At 38.5% G+C, this 16,703-nt stretch overlaps 1 long non-coding RNA gene across 1 annotated transcript in view; it reads right to left on the bottom strand.

Moving 5' to 3' along the window:
• LOC143434604 (uncharacterized) overlaps nt 1-6,461 on the bottom strand; it is a 42,363-nt gene extending 35,902 nt beyond the window's left edge. Inside the window, exon 1 of the long non-coding RNA XR_013104221.1 lies at nt 6,388-6,461. This is a non-coding gene — a long non-coding RNA (uncharacterized LOC143434604). The remainder of the gene's footprint in view (nt 1-6,387) is intronic.
• Nucleotides 6,462-16,703: the final 10,242 nt, after the last annotated feature.

The raw sequence follows: 16,703 nt of genomic DNA, 5'->3' as shown, positions 1-16,703 counted from the left end.
AGAGCAATTCTGCAATGGCCATTGAAAATGTTCCCATGTGCTCTGAACACTAGGCTAATCCAGTTTCCATTTTTGGGTCAGCCTCTTGCAGGTTTCACAAGGCATGAAGGAAACATCCTTTCAATTCTTCATTTTCAGCATGACTTCTTCACTAACCAGGCAGGGAGCCTAGTTTTTACATTCTCAAGGATTCATGCTTAAGACCAGAGGAAATCTCCTCTCAAGAAAATTACTGAGAAACCTATGACCAGATCCAATCGTCTGCATTCATGTGCCACAAATGCCAAGGACTAGCAGGTCTGCTCTGTGTCTGATTTGTGATTGTAGGGAAAGCTAGGGATTCTGAGTGATTCGTGGTACCCTGCCCAGTTCTAAATTCACACAGAATCTGTTACAGCCAAGAGCTGAGGAGCAACAGAAATACTGGAGAAGCAAACAGATCCCCCAGCCAGAGATCATTTCTGGGAGTTTTTGTTTTTGTTTTTGTTTTTGTTTTTGTTTTTGTTTTTTTAACCATGTTAGATTTTAAAATACATTTCTCTGAGTAAAAGTTCATTTAAAATTACAGTCCTAGAGGGGTACGCTAAATTTTTTTTAACATTGTTGTAATCTGAAGCTGTCTTTTTGGGGTAACAAAGTTGAAATATAAGCTCTTGACCTCAAAGTTTTAAATTTAAAGACCAACAGCATAGTTTTTAGTATCCTTCTGTAACTGTTGCTTCTAGTGAAAAAACACATTTCTCACGAGATCTTTCTACATCATTAAGTGAGAAAATACAGACGTGTGTGTGTGTGTGTGTGTGTGTCTGTGTGTGTGTCTGTGTGTGTGTAAGAGGATCTAAGGTGGGAGGAGTAACAAGAGGAAGAGGAGGAGGAAAAAGAGGAAAAGGAAGAGGAGGAGCTAGGGAAAGCAGAGATATAAGAGTGATGGAGAGCCGTGCAGGTGTGGAGAGCAGTCACAGGTAACAACTTTTATTTAGGTTAGCTAATTGGGAAACAACTCTCTTTGTATGGGCATAATGTTATTGAGCATTACCAAACATATAAAGCCTTTGATTAATCTTTAAGCATTAGAGTCTAGTTTTCTTACTGGGTCTGCATGAATGGCGGGATGGTCTGGCAAAGCCCAGCCTTGTGAAGACAGCTTGGAAGATTGGCAGAGCCATCTCCCATGCTGCCGTCTCATGGGTGGCAGGGCTGGTGTCTCTGGCTGGCTGTTTCTAGCTGCTGCCATCTCCCATGCTGCCGTCTCATGGGTGGCAGGGCTGGTGTCTCTGGCTGGCTGTTTCTAGCTGTTGCATGCACATGGCCTCTGGCCACAGAACATGGCAGCTAAGCTAGGCAGAGCCACCACAGTTTAGATAGTCAGGTTTACTGGCAGCTGTTTTAAATAATTACATCAACATGTGTGTATGTGTAAGATTTTTTAAAAGCATTGGCCCTCAATAGTAGCTTATTGAACAAGTAGCTGAGACCTTGTGGATATACTGACACTCACAGATCAAGCAAAAGAATGGATACAACAGTATTTGCTCTAATTTCTTTCATTTCTGGGTGCTATTTCCCAAGTACACCTCTATTTCATTCTGATGTTGTGAAAAACATATGTATTGTTTTTAGCCAACAATTAGTGAATATATAATGACATATAATTTTTAAGAACAGGATCAAGTGACTTTCCTACCGTAAAGTAACAAATTAACATGTAAGTTCCGTGTCTAAGTTACTGGGAAACATTTTTTTTTTAAAGAACATTTAGAAAGATAATCTTCACATAGTATTATTTTAGTCTAATGTTTACCTTTACATCCTTTCTTCCATATTTTTTCCAGAGCTAAGAGAAGTCCATCACTTTGATTTCATTATACTCTGTGTCCAGCTTCCTCTGTCTCCAACCCTCTGCTTCCAATGGGTGCTGCAAGCCCTCCCTATAACCCATGGATCTCAAGAGCAAACACACAACTCAAGATGCCTGATCAAGTTTGTGCTACAATTTGAGTTTCCTCAGTTAGGAAAGGAATGCTCAGAGGTCATGTGTCCCCTCAAGCTGGCCCCTCTTTCACGGAAGAACCAAAGAAGGGTCTGCTCTCATTTCCCAGGGGTGTCATATCAGGCACTGCTTAACTCCTATGTATCCGGAGATTTGTTTTTTTGCGTTTCTATCATTATCACCCAAAGAAGAATGGGAACTTTGACCACTCTTCCTGAGAATAATTAATGAGTGACCTACCACATTTGGAATGTACAATGCTGTGAATTGCAAAGAATGTGCCTCCTCTTGCCAGGGAGCAGCAGAAAGTAGGCAACTCATTCTTAAGAAAATATCTCTGATTGGCTCTCTCTCTAATACTCACGAGCTGTGTTTTGGGTGTTAAGAACCAGGTTTAAAATTCAATCCAAAGCAGAAATTCTATTTTATCAGACAAAGATACAGTCTGAGGCATGGGTGGGGGGGTGGGAGGGAATCCTATCAAGTATTTACAAAATGTCTACATATCTTCCCTTACAGGCATAGTCATTGGCAATAACTCTCCTTCTGTTGATGATGTCCGTGAAATTATATGACCCTGAATGAATCAATAGCCTGAAAAAATAACTCAGTAAGTTATTTTGGGATGAAATAAATTCAAGATGTCAGACATACAGCAATGTGTCTAGCATAACACTTGCACCCATTGTCTGTCCACTTATGGCACATAGACATATTTAGTGTGCCACTTAGAATTTCATATAAGCTTTGGAGGAATATGTTTAAATATTTGTCTTTTGGCGAGTGCTGTGAAGGAGCTTCCATGTAACCCTGTTGCACGATAAACAAGAGCATGTAAAATCATGTGGAGATCAGGCCTCAGCTGTCTCATAGGTCATGTGGCTAATTAGGCATTCCTCATAAGCCAGCTCATTGTTCTACTTTTCCTGATCACAGAAGCCAGAGGTTAAAGCAAGTATGGGGTTCACACCTGAGCAGTCATTGGTACTGAGGGAAAATTATTATTTATATTATTCTTCTGCTAATGGTATACATAAGAATACAACAACAGTGGGATACATCCTGAAAGGTAAAAAGCCATGAAACAATTCTATGAGCTTCTTTGACCTTTCTGTGTGCGTCCTCAGTAGGGTTGTGCCTTACTCTTGTGTGTTAGTGAGTTCACGCATACATCTCCATGTGCAAGCTAAAGGACAAGCACCCTGCACATTGCTTTTAAAACAGTGTCTCCCATTGGCCTAGGATTCACATTGTAGGCTAGCCTGGCTGGGCACCAAGCCCCAGGGATCACCAGTTTTCACCTTGCCAATGCTGGAATTACAAATGCGTACCACCTCACCTCACTTGGCTATTTCACAAAGGAACTGAGGGCTTTTTTTAGCTTGCTGAACCAACACATTACCAACTGGGCTGTCCTCCCAGCTTCTGTGCCCTACTCTGGATGAGGACTCTTCACACGTTTTTCTTTCTATGGCTAAACATTCTGACAAAGTGATAGCATAGTGAAGGGGCTATGTTAAGGTTGACATGGATCTCTTCCTGTTTTAGGGTGAAAGTCCAATGTACAAAGTCCTTTAGAAGAACTACCCTCCCCACCCCACCTACAAAAGAAAGGAAAGGAAAAGAACTATTCCTCACATTTTTTATAGTGGTCTACCAGATAAGAAACAAACCTCATGTCTGGTGCTATTCATCAAGAAGGGACTTCCCTTCTAAAATGGGAAAGCTATGGTACAAAGTTCCAGAAGATTCTGCCAGAACTCACAGAAGCTGCCTCCTACAGCAACAGGCAAAAACATTTGAAACCTTTGTTGTAGCTTCTCTCTCTGGCTTGGGTGTGGCCTTGTGACATGGCTCTAATACTTTCTAGGAGTCCACCAGGAGAGGGATGCCCAGGAAAGACATTTCTTCGCCTTAGAAAAGAAAGAACAACTACAAGAAGTATGTGTCTTTCTTTTATCCAAAGACATGTATATGAATGTATAATCTAGCCATTTCAGAACCGAAAAAAAAAAAATGGCAAACCTGAAAGCTGAAACCAACATCTTGAAGATGTCCCCACAGAGGGACAAAAGGAAACCGTGACTCTTTTATGACTCCTCCCCTGCTGACCTTCTGTTGAGTAAGCCATACACTTCCTTTCTGTTTGAGCTTCTTTAACTGATATCTCCCTACAGCATGGAGTATGTCATGATGTAACAGTTCCAGCCAGATGCTAAAAACAAACTTCAGTCAAAACTGATAACGATGGGGGAAGGGGTGAGAAGGAAGATTGAAATACCTCCTCCACCCCGTGTCATTCTTCACTAAAATCCCCATCGTAGGGGCTGGATCATTCTTTCTACAAATAAATATCAACTTGCTAACATTTCTAGGGTCGTCATATATTGGGATATAGTCATATAAACATTTTATCCACGATTTAACTTGGACATCCAGGGTTGCTCTTTGCTAAGCCTGACCTCTTTAGCTCCTGTCCTATGCAAAGCTCTCAGGATTCAACCATTTCTTCAAGGACCTAATTTCCTTCAAAGCCCCTTGTGATCCCACTCTGCAGACTTGATGGAAATTCTCTGACTCTGAGACTTTGATGAGACTCTACCTCCTATGACCTAGGAAACTGGAGGCTAAGCAGGTCTCGTGACTTTCCCAAAGGCTGACCTGGGGCTCTTTCCCACAATCAGGCTCTTGCCTGTTCATGCTCCTCCAGATGCTGCCTCCTGCTCCTGGATCCTCTTTAAAAATAAAATGGGATTTCAAATTACATTGTTGAGTTTGATAAAAAATAAATGGGGGGGGGCGGTGCTTATAATATAAGTAGTCCAATTTCTAATTTTATGAGGAAAAAATCATAGTTTAGTCACTTAAGTCAGTTTGTTGGAAGAACATTTCTGAATAAGAGAAAGAATTGTCCCCCAAATCTTGTCCAAATTTATGGACATAGTTAAAAAAAAACTATAGAAATATTCTTACATAAAGAATATTTATGTAAGTCTATGTATGTGAGATGCCATGTGTAGCTTATCACATATAGCTGGTTTGGTATAGAGTTCAAAGTTACATCATAGCTTGTTATGAATGAATATTTTGAGAAAAGCTCTCCTCTCCTCTTGTTCTTATGACATAGCCTTTGTTAACATTCTGATGCTGACTAGCAAATTCTCCACCCATGATAAGACTTCACTTGATATTTTGTAATGACGTGCCACTGAAGGAGTTAAAGTGGACACCATAGATTTTCCATCTACCTTTCTCTAGAAGCTGCTACACATTTCCAAGTCAAAGAGTAGCAGTGGCAAAGACACAGACTTTTATCTGTAAAGTTTCCCTTTTTGCCTGTGTAAGTGTCTCATCTTACAGTGTTGGTCCAAAGGTAATTCTAGCATTGAAGAAGACAGCGACTGACTATGGCAATTCTCCATACATGGTCTTAGTGTAATGCAGTTTGTCTTCCAGTCTTTTTTCATGTTGATTTTAAGCCAATTACCACAAATAAAATAAATTTCACTTTAATAAAAATAATCCATGTATTTCTAGAGCATTGGATTTTTTTTAAGAACATGCATGAGATTACATATTTAGTATCAATAGGATAAATTCAAGTGATCTTTGGAATTTCTTTTAACAGAAAGTTACTCAAAGGCCCATCTCTTAGATCTGGGCATCCTCATATGTGTATATCAGGTAGGGTGTACCAGGTCCCTCCAAAGCACTCCAAGCTGAGAGTCTACATGGCTGTGCTGTCAGCAAGTGATCCTTTTGTGAGAGGACACACACAGTAGCAAATCACAGAATCACAAGAATAGCTCTTAGCCTGAGTCTGCACTCAGCTCAGTCAGGAAAAGTGTGAAAAATAAACTAGATTTTAAAGTAATAATAATAAATAAAAAGGATTTTAGTTTCAGAGTGTTTGCTTTTGCAACTCTTCAGATTTCTAAAGTAATTTTTGTTCCCTCCAAGCTACCTGCATTTGGGCTGTTTACAGGATTCAAACCTGTTCTCAAAGACAAGATTTGTCACTTCTTAGGAAAGGATGTTATTTAATAGCACATACTTTGCTAGGCTGGGTTAATTTTTTTTAATAAGTCCATTGTATGCTATCCTTATCAGCACAGGGGAGACTCTTTTCTTATGACAAGTACTTCTATGTTTGAAATGTTAGAACTGCAAAGTACACCCTTAATGCTTCAAGCTACCAGATGCTAGAGCCTGCTTTACCTGCCCGGGCATGTTGTCTGAATTGAGGTCACAGTTAGGCAAATAACATTCCACACATTTTTTTCTCCTACTGAATTCAAAGGGGCAGCTTGAGTTTCTCTGGCTGCCATTGGTTAAGAATTCTGACTCAGATACCAAGAGAGCTCTCCAGTGCTAGAATGAAGTGACTCACTACTCACATGACCAGTGGGAGGTGGGAAGCCATCTCTCCTACCATTCTGTACCCAGGCGATTTCAGCCAGCATGACTCAACACTTGAAACCTGAAGGTGAATGTTCTACTTGACCTTTGATTTCGGGAGAGTGGCATGACTTCAAATGTTGTCTGTTTATTAATTAACAGAGAGGACCAGATTCCACAATCTGTGAAGTAATGTCTGAAATTTTTCTTAATTTAATTTTATTATTATTATTATTATTATTATTATTTACATATTCACTTTATTTTACATCCTGATCACTGCTTGGCTCCTAGTCAGCCCCTCCCACAATCCTTCCCCCATTTCCTCCTCTGAGTGGGTAGCCCCCCCCCCCCATGAGTATCCATCTACTCTGGCACTTCAAGTCTCTGCAAGGCTAGGTACTTTTTCTCCCACTGGGCAGACAAGGCAGCCCAGCTAGTAGAACATATCCCATGGATGGGAAACAGCTTTTGGGACAGCCCCTGCTCCAGTTGTTGGGGACCCACATAAAGATCAAGCCACACATCTGCTACATATGTGCAGGGAGGCCTAGGTCCAGCCCATGTATGTTCTCTGGTTGGTGGTTGAGTCTCTGAGAGTCCTAACACTCCAGGTTATTTGACTGTTGGTCTTCCTATGGAGTTCCTATCCCCTTGGGGCCCACAATTCTTCCTCCTTGAAACTAACATTTTAACACAGGAAAGCTTTCCTAATTCTCTTATATAGCCTGACTTGTTCGAGTTTTTCTTTACTTTAGATAATGAGATTATGATATGTTATGTCTTGAGGTTTTGTTTTGATTTTTGGTTTTTCTTGTTCTTTCCCAAGACTTGCTAGCCATTTGAAAGCTATCAGACACATAATTTATAAAAACCATTACATAACTGCTAATGAAACATCTATTTCACACTTGTGAAGAGTGATTCCTTTCAATGCTATTGTGCTGTAAATCATTTCAAATCTGTGATTATCAGAATCTACACAGAATGACTCTGTATGAGCTGCTCACGTAGGTACCGTCTTTCTCAAGAAACTAAATAAAGGAGAATATCATTCTTTGATATACGGATGTTTGACTTACATGGAAGATTCTCCTATTAAGACTATTGTAAGTTCAAAGATGCATTTAGCACATCTAGCGTTCATTCTGAGGAAAACAATGCAGCTCTGGTGGGATACTGATAGCTTATCCTCAGGACGGCATGGCTGACTGTAGCTCACTGCTATTGCCTAAGACAAGGGTATCAAAAAATATATTACAAGCCCAAAATAGGTCAAAATTCAAAGTATAATTTCCCTGAATGACTAATCACTTTAGCATGACCATAAAGCACAAAACCTTAAGTTGAACCATATGCTGAACCATTAGTACCATAGGATTGAAGAAGACTGAAGGAAATAGGTAGAGGGGTGTTTGGATAAATGATGTTATTAGAAGGAAAATAGAACTGGATGAGAACTGTTGAAGGTGGGTCAATGCTGCTCTCATGAAGCCATCAGCAGGTCTGGGGTCCAAAATCAGTTAGTTTATGTTATAAGAATCAATAGTACATGAGTTTATTCTTACTTCCTAAATTGTATGCAAGTGTTTTTACCTCCAACAGTAGTCCCCAAAAGATGACTGAATAAGAAAATTGTCATTTAAACCCAAAATGATTTCATTGCCATCCTACACAGCTTCCTTTCAAAGCCATGCTTAATCCTGGTTTGTTACCACACGCATTTAAGTTCTCTTGGAATCACTTACGAAGAGGTTGTGTAATTCAGATTGGTAAAAAGGATGTTTAGTTATTTATGTAAAACAGGATTGGCATTTTATTGTAAGACATAACTTGCTCTTTTGCTAGAGTACACTTACTGTCCTTACAGCAGGAACTGCTTTCAAAGCTGTCCTTAAACAGGTCTCTTTGTTGCTCCCTTTAGCATAATTGTTAGTCTTGTTGCTACTGTTTAACAAGTACCCAAACAAATGGGATTAGCAACTTTCTCAGATGGTGTTCTTTTCAGTGATGGCCATTCACTGACATCTTTCTTTAATTAACCAGTATTTAACTGGTGGCTAAATAGCCAGTTAAAGCAATTCTGATAGACTCAGAATGCCATCTAGTGGGCAATCTTTAAAATACCACTCCCACCCCACACCCCTGGTCATTTTAATTTTGTAACCATCAAAATGGTCTTTAATCTGGATGATGGCTTCGTTTAGAATGATGGGTTAGGATCCCCAAACTCTCTGACAAGGATATAGAGCATATCTAACATTGATTTCATCCTAAGGGAAAGAAACATACAGCATTAAGTACTTCTGGTTCCTCATCTGTTCAGTGATGTCACCAATGCTGTTAGAATTCAGGATATCTGTACAAAGTAGAAATCCAATGTTCTGTGTTCATATTCATTAGTTCTCTGATCATCATTGTTTTATATAGAAGCCTTTTACAGATACTTTGTGATGACAGGGAGATACCCTTGTGCTCTCAATGGGAGAATTAAGAATAATGAGAGCACAAGGCGCTGTCAGCCAAATACTTGCAGAATGCCCAAACTCAGCCATGGCTTCTTAAAGCTAAAAGCCCTGGCCTTGTCCATACACTGGGAGTAATAATACCTCATGAGAAAGGAGAGCTTCTCTCAAAGGCACAAATGACTGAACATAGGCTCACAAGTTAATGTGACTCACAACTTCAGCAAACATGAAAGAATGTATGTGTATCTCAACAGATGCTAGGAAACACATCCTAAAATTCAACACTTGTTTTTGAGATTAGTAGAAGCATAGTAGACAGCAAAATGATGTCATAAAACTGAGATTAATATTGTTACTGTCATAGGCATTGTGCCTGTATAACACATTTAGGAATACAAGGCTTAGACCTAGATCTTCTTTAATTTTGTTAACTGATTTGAGATGGTTGGCCTGTGAGTTAAGGGCCTACAGCAAATTCATGGCTTTGAGTTTATTGTTAGGGTGTTTCCTATATTTTATTTAGAAATAGCTGAGAGGAGTTAACAGACAACTGTCCAGATTGCATTACATGGATAGTTGGTTTTCAAAATGTCAGAAGTCCACAGAATTGAGGTTACAAACATTGCTGTATGAATGTTCATTTTGATTAGAGACCTGTCTGCTCCTGACAGCTTCCTATCTTGAATGCTAAGAAGAAATTTAGCATCTTTGGAATTACTCCACTTGTGGTGAGACAGCCACTAGGCAAGAATTGCCTCTTTTCATCTACAGACAAATTACTGTCCAGAAAAGGACACACTTGTGGAATAGTTGACTGATTATATCTGCCAAGACAGAGTAATCAGCCCTAAATAATTCTGCATCACTAGTTCTATCAGATAATCCTGGGCCAGAAGGCTGAAGATCAGATGCTCCAATGTTTTGTAGTATAGGGACTGTCCAGGTGTTCAGCGGTCTCTATAAATTGGCTAAGTTTTAGAAGCTGTGCTTTCTGCTTCCCATAATTTCAGTTAATTCAGTCATTCTGGATTTCTAACAGGGTTGAAGACTTCTAGTCTCATAGCCAATTCTGGCTATTTGCTTTGAGAGAAAAGATTTGAGAGGATGGTTTTCAGCTGACATTCATTCTAAAGCCAAAAAAAAAGCCAGGTTCAGAACTAAGTCTTTTAGTTAGGAGAGATGACAGAGGTTCTGGCTTGTCAACAAAATCACAGACTGGGTATTAGACTATCTTGTACCTTACTGACACAAATTGGTATAGTTATGCTCTAATTGTATTTTGAGAGAAAATTTTTATTTTAACAGGAAGGGTGATATGTAGGAGGAGCTAAGGTGGGAGGAGTAAGGAGAAGAAGAGGAGGAGTAAGAGGAGGAGGAGGAAACGAGGAGGAGCTAGGAGATGAAAGAGAGGGCAACATGGAGGCAGATGTTCATGTGTCTCCACCAGTCAAAGATAGTTGGTATATCTAGGTTGGGTATTGGGTTACACTTCTAATTTTATGGGCATCTTGTAATTGAGCATTACCAAACTTATAAAGCATTTGATTAACATTTAATAAATAAATAAATAAGACAAAAAAGACATCTGCAATGTACTCATATAAGTATAAATAATTTTTTAAATGATGTCATAACATGATAAGCATGTAGACAAGAACACTGCCATAATTATAAAGCCCTGTGGTGTCATCAAATTACTTCCAGTAAGATGGACAGCATTTCTGCCATTATCACCGTTAATTCAGTCATGTACCAGCATCCTGATAAAATATGATAAGATTGATATAGATTGACTGTGTGGGACAGATGGTTAAATGGTTAAGAATGCTTACTCCACCAAATAAGTCACTGGATCACAACATCCATGTCAAGTGATTGTCCAGCAACAGGAGATCCCAGGCCTTTCCTGAGCTCCACAAGCACTTAGATCTGTGCCCATTCACACACACAGACATGCAAATATATGAAAATATATCATTAAAGAACACATAGACTTAATAGACATAATGATTATTGAATAAAAGTATCCTGAAAAAACATGTAACTATAAAGAGCTTATACAGCAGATAGAAATTTATAAGTGTATGTGTGTGTGTGTGTGTGTGTGTGTGTGAATAGTGCTCTGTAAAGTAGGAAAAAGAAAAAATGAAAAGTAATTAAAACAAGCTCAAAATATTTACAAATAAACCAAATCAGAAATATACAGGTTTTTTATAACAGTTGAATTTTATTGAATGATTCTTATGATCTATTAAGATGATTTATATGATAAGATAAATGTGGACCCATTACCTAAGCACATAAAATTTTAAAGTTAAATGTTATGAGATGGAAATATTTCCAACAATATATTTGAAATCCTCTCTTAAATAAACCTTCATTTACATGCCAAACTTGGTTCAATTTCTTTGTTACTTCTTAATTGATATTCTTATTATTCAGGACATGCATCTCACCTTAGAATAATAAATAAATTATGGTTATTACCTTATTAACTTTAATTTTTTTTTGCTCTTTTATGAGAGACATGAGAATATGAACTGTGTTTTTCTAAGTAAGAACATGTTTTAGAAAGCAATATGCTTAATAAATTCTAATTAGCAAGAAAACAATTGAAGCAGATCCTCTAGCAATCATCCCCTCACTGAAACCCTGATTTAAGCAACTAATTGGCCACCAAACAACCAAGTTGCCTGAGTCCAATGAGTACAGAAAAGAAGAAGGAAACTGCATCAAAATAGGAGTTACCCATGTTATCCTTTCCCCAACTATAAGCAATATGATGTGGAAGGAGATGTCTCCGGCTTTATGGATGGGAAAGGAATTGAATCTAGGCCTTACACTTTAATTCCAGGATCTGGCCTGCTTATGATGAGTACCACACAGAGACCCATAACCTCTGTCCCTTCGACAGTGACTATGGACAAAGCCTCTGGAACCTGATTAGGCAGTTATCCCAGGGACTGCTTCCAGGATTCCTTCCCTAAACTCAGGCAGCAAGGGGAGAAAAATTCACTGAGTAACAGGGATGGTTGACATGGGCTTTTCCTTGAAACTCAGAGCCAACCCTGATGACTTGAGATCAGGTATTAACTAACTATGAACTAGAGGTCAGAGCGGACAGACACAATTTTCAGATCTTTTCAACATTATATAATGACTATATAATGGCAGTGAAGTTAACTCATGGCCTATATTTCTGTCAGTATTAGAGTTGGCCTGAAAGATACCCTACTAGTAGATCACACAGATCTTTTCAGCTGTAAGAGTCAGGTGCAACCCAGAATAACATCAGCTTTGTCAACCAAGGAAGTGTCTCTACACCCAGCGTGAGACAATATAACCACCCAACCTCAAGGTCACACTCATGTATGGAGACTCTGGACAAGCCCTGGCTCTGAGCAGGCAACACTATGCTAGGAGGAGAGACCTAGGTTTTGAGAGACTCCCATTGCTGCCAACTAAATCTGAAGTTTCAGCTACAGGGCTCAAAATACCATCTGTAGTGCTGACGTGGCAAAGGTGATTTGTTTTTAACTTCTGGAACTTCAGTATAAATAAAGCTGGATGCAGGATAGAATAATTAATCCCCGAATGTTCAGATGGCATCATGAAAGAGGCATCGAGAGTTTTCATAGAATCGTTATCTAATAATCATAATAAGGGGACACTAGAAATTGACCATATAGCAATGAGCATGGGCAAGTTCTCTGGTGAAAGGAAAGAGCTTAACCCAAGGGCACTTCAACAAAAACAGAGTGACTCGGGAGTCTTACAAAATCTTAAGAGCTGAAAATGAGAAACAAAAGTTGATGAGCTGGAAAATATATTAAGCAAACATTTAAATGTAATATAGAGTATCAATAGCAGAATAAAGAAATAGAGAAATGAATAAGAAGCTCCATGAGAAACTTTTAAAACATTTCTTGACGCCAAGAGGTATCAGTCTGTTCCATAAATCTCAAGGAAGACACTACGATAGAGCCACAAAAAGATCAAAAGTCACCACCCAGATGCAACCAACAGACCCCATAATATATAATCAAGTCCCAAATGTAGGAAGTAAAGGGTAGACTCTCGAGGCTATAAGAGAAAAAGCTTCAAGGGTAATGACTAGCTCAGTATGGAAAGGTGGTTGCCACCAAGCATGATGGCATGAGATCAATCTCAGATCCCACATGGCAAAAAGAGGGACCTGGCTTCTCAAAGTTGTTCTCTGACTTCTGCATTCATGCACAATGATAACTATATACATGAAAAAGAAAAGAAAAAAGAACAAGAAAGAATGAACAAGCAACAGATGCTTTATGAATACAACTTCCTTTCCTCACATAAGAAGTAACATTACATGTTAAGTGAAAGTAGCATGGAATTTTTATAGTACAAAAGAAAAGGAAAAGGGTCAATCAATGATGCTATAGCTAATGTTGGAGAGACAAAGACATTCCCAGGCAAGTCTGAGAGAATATTTTTCCACTAGACTCAAACCACCAGATATTCTAAAGGTAATTCTTCAAACAGAAAGAGACACATAAGGGGAAAACAGAGGTAACACCATTTTAAAGATAACAGAATTATTCAAAATGAACTATCATAAATGTGAAGCATAAAGCACTTATATCTTTATTATGGAAAACAAAATTAAAATACAAATAGCTGCATTAATAATGTCATCTAACATGTAAGATGGGGCATGAAACATTTTAAATGTGGGTCTGCGGGACTGATGTGGCAGAGGGACTGCCCATCAAAAGCAAGACTCCTGGGTTCAGTTTCCACCACACAAGGAGAAAACATTAAAATGCAGGAAGAAATGAAGCACAAATATAAAATAGTCTCGTTAGTACTTTTCTTTTCCATTTCCTTTGTTCTTATCAGTACAATATTGCGCTGTTCAAATTTAAGAATAGCTTTCTATCACTACTGCTCTGTAGTACAGTTTGAGGTCAGAGATGGTGATTCTCCCAGGAGATCTTTTATTGTTGAGAATAGTTCTCGATATCCTGGGTTTTTGTTATTCCAAATAAATTTGCAAATTGCTCTTTCTACCTCTATGAAGAATTGATTTGGAATTTTGATGGGGATTGCATTGAATCTGTAGACTGCTTTTGGCAAGATGGCCATTTTTATTAAATTAATCCTACCAATCCAGGAGCATGGGAGATCTTTCCATCTTCTGAGATCTTCGATTTCTTTCTTCAGAGACTTGAAGTTCTTGTCATACAGATCTTTAACTTGCTTGGTTAGGTTCACACCAAGGTATTTTATATTATTTGTGACTATTGTGAAGGGTGCCATTTTCTTAATTTCTTTCTCAGCCTATTTATCCTTCGAGTAGAGGAAGACTACTGACTTGTCTGAGTTGATTTTACATCCAGCCAATTTGCTGAAGTTGTTTATCAGGTTTAGGAGTTCTCTGGTGTAAGTTTTAGTGTCACTTAAGTATACTATCATATCATCTGCAAATAGTGAAATTTTGACTTCTTCCTTTTCTATTTGTATCCCTTTGACTTCCTTTTTTTGTCTAATTGCTCTGGCTAGGACTTCCAGTACTATATTGAATAGGTAGGGAGAGAGTGGGCAGCATTGTCTAGTCCCTGATCTTAGTAGAATTGCTTCAAGTTTCTCTCCATTTAGTTTGATGTTGGCTACTGGCTTGCTGTGTTTAGGTATGGGTCTTGAATTCCTGGTCTTTCCAGAACTTTTACCATGAAGGAATGTTGGATTTTGTCAAATGCTTTCTCAGCATCTAGTGAGATGATCATGTGGTTTTTTTCTTTGAGTTCCTTTATATAGTGGATTACATTGATAGATTTCCGAATATTGAACAATCCCTGCATTTCTGGGATAAAGCCTACTTGATCATGATGATTGTTTTTGTTTTTGGAATTGGCTTGCCAGATTTTTATTGAGTATTTTTGCATCAATATTCATAAGTCAGATTGGTCTGTAGTTCTCTTTCTTTGTTGGGTCTTTGTATGGTTTAGGTGTGATTGTAATTATGGCTTCATAGAACGAATTTGGTAGTGTTCCTCCTGTTTCTATTTTGTGGAATAGTTTGAAGAGAATGGTATTAGTTCTTCTTGGAAGATCTGATAGAATTCTGCACTAAAACCATCTGGTCCTGGACTTTTTTTTTGGTGGGGAGACTGTTAATGACTACTTCTATTTCTTTAGTGGTTATGCGACTGTTTAGATGGTTTATCTGCTCCTGATTTAACTTTGGTACCTGGTATCTGACTAGAAAATTGTCCATTTCATCCAGATTTTTCAGTTTTGTTGAGTATAGGCTTTTGTAGTAGGATCTGCTGATTTTTTTAATTTCCTCAGTTTCTGTTGTTATGTTTCCCTTCTCAGTTCTGATTTTATTAATTTGGACACTGTCTCTGTGTCCTCTGGTTAGTCTGGCTAAGGGTTGATCTTATTGATTTTCAAAAAGAACCAGCTCCTGGTTTTGTTGATATTTTGTATAGTTCTTTTTGTTTCTTCTTGGTTGATTTCAGCCCTGAGTTTGATTATTTCCTGCTGCCTACTTCTCTTGGATGTATTTGCTTCTTTTTGTTCTAGAGCTTTCAGGTGTGCTGGCAAGTTGTTATTGTATGTTCTCTCCAGTTTATTTTTGTAGGCACTTCTTATTTCCTAGAGCTATGAGTTTTCCTCTTATCACTGCTTTCATGGAGTCCCACAAGTTTTGGTATGATGTGTCCTCATTTTCATTAAATTCTTAAAAGTCTTTAATTAATTTCTTTCTTTCTTTCTTCCTTCCTTTCTTTCTTTCTTTTTCTTCCTTCCTTCCTTGACCAAGTCATCATTGAGTAGAGCGTTGTTCAGTTTCCATATGTATGTGGGCAGTTTCCATTGTTTTTGTTATTATTGAAGAGCAGCCTTAGTCCGTGGTGATCTGATAGGGTGCAAGGGATTATTTCAACCTTTTTGTATCTGTTGAGACCTGTTTTGTGACCAATTATATGATCTATTTTGGAGAAGGTACCATGAGGTGCTGAGACAGGTATTGGTACAGAAACAGGCAGGAAGATCAATGAAATAGAATTGACGACCAAGAAATTAACCCACACACCTATGGCCACTTGATCTTTGACAAAGGAGCTAAAACTGTCCAGTGGAAAAAGGACAGCATTTTCAACAAATGGTGCTGGGTCAACTGGAGGTCAGCATGTAGAATAATGCAAATTGATCTATTCTTGTCTCCTTGTACAAAGTTCAAGTCCAAGTGGATAAAGGACCGCCACATAAAACCAGATACACTGAAACTAATAGAAGAGAAGGTGAGGAAGACCCTCGAATACTTAGGCACAGGGGAAAAGTTCTTGAACAGAACACCAATGGCTTATGCTCTAAGAGCAAGTATTAACAAATGGGACCTCATAAAATTGCAAAGCTTCTGTAAGGCAAAGGACACTGTCAATAGGACAAAACAGCAACCAACAGATTGGAAAAAGATCTTTACCAATCCTACATCTGATAAAGGGCTAATATTCAATATATACAAAGAACTGAAGAAATTAGACTCCAGACAACCAAATAACCCTATTAAAAATGGGGTACAGAGCTAAACAATGAATTCTCAACTGAGGAAACTCAAATGGCCGAGAAGCACCTAAAGAAATGTTTAACATCCTTAGTCATCAGGGAAATGCAAATTAAAACAACCCTGAGATTTTACCTCACACCAGTCAGAATGGCTAAGATAAAAAAACTCAGGTAATAGCAGATGCTGGGTGAGGATGTGGAGAAAGAGGAACACTCCTCCATTGTTGGTAGGATTGTAAGCTGGTACAACCACTTTAGAAATCAATCTGGCGGTTCCTCAGAAAGTTGGACATACC

Source organism: Arvicanthis niloticus, chromosome 16 (genome assembly GCF_011762505.2).
Source record: "Arvicanthis niloticus isolate mArvNil1 chromosome 16, mArvNil1.pat.X, whole genome shotgun sequence".
Classification (NCBI taxonomy): Eukaryota; Metazoa; Chordata; class Mammalia; order Rodentia; family Muridae; genus Arvicanthis; species Arvicanthis niloticus.
This window is presented reverse-complemented; position numbering and strand designations above follow the sequence as displayed.